The sequence below is a fragment of the Pecten maximus genome, chromosome 14 (assembly GCF_902652985.1).
Source record: "Pecten maximus chromosome 14, xPecMax1.1, whole genome shotgun sequence".
Classification (NCBI taxonomy): domain Eukaryota; kingdom Metazoa; phylum Mollusca; class Bivalvia; order Pectinida; family Pectinidae; genus Pecten; species Pecten maximus.
Window position 1 is genome coordinate 26,736,868 of NC_047028.1, and position 949 is coordinate 26,737,816.

A 949-nucleotide genomic window follows, 5' to 3' on the forward strand; every position below is an offset into this window, starting at 1 on the left:
TGCGCATGCGTATATAGACGGAAGTATGTAATGCACATCGCCAGAACGTTTGGTTAACAAAACGCTTGTAATATTGATCAAACGTGTATCCTAACCCAACGAAGGTCCGTACCCGATCTGAAATCGTAAGTGAAATTAGTAGCAGTAAAAAAATAAATAAATAAAAATAGAAAATACCAATCCAAGCATTAATTATTTTAAATAACCTAGCAACTGACAGCCATTATAATCAAGAACGCATTATTTAAAAAAGAAATGTCAAGGAATGATTTACAATAGCGCAAATATTTTCGTACATCATTTTTTATGAACTCCTTGTAACATGTCGACACTGGCTAACTGTCTGTGTATATTTTCTTTTAGACATCAGCAAACATGTTTTTTTATTATGTTGAATCCAGTTGTTTGTTTTCATTTTGTTGTTGTTTGTTGTTGTATTTGTTGTTTGCCGACGATATGGGGAAGATGCGATATTGTTGCCCTCTGGTGCAATTTGTTTTGTTTTGACAACAAAGTTTAGTTCGTTCACATGTATGCATTTTACTAGAAAAACAAAAGAGCATTACCCATGCATTTATTCATGGGATACGTTGTTTTTGACTTCAATTCAGTACTTCGAAACAGTTTGACTTGCACTAGAATATAGTGATTTTACTATGAAAAATTACTGAAAAAATAACGAGGATACACGCAGAGACCTATACTAATATTATTAGTAAATAAGTCTGATACACGTACACGTGGGTACAGAAACTACGTCTGGCTACGCCAAACAATCGATTGTCTCCCTTACATCGATTGTTAGATTCCAGAACATGTACATGTACACGTATAAGTACGTCTATATACAGTTGAGTGTAAGCTAACCTTTACACCTAGTGCACTAGCAGTGCACTACGTTGAAACTAGTAGTGCACTACATTTAAACTACAGGTAAACTAGTAATGCA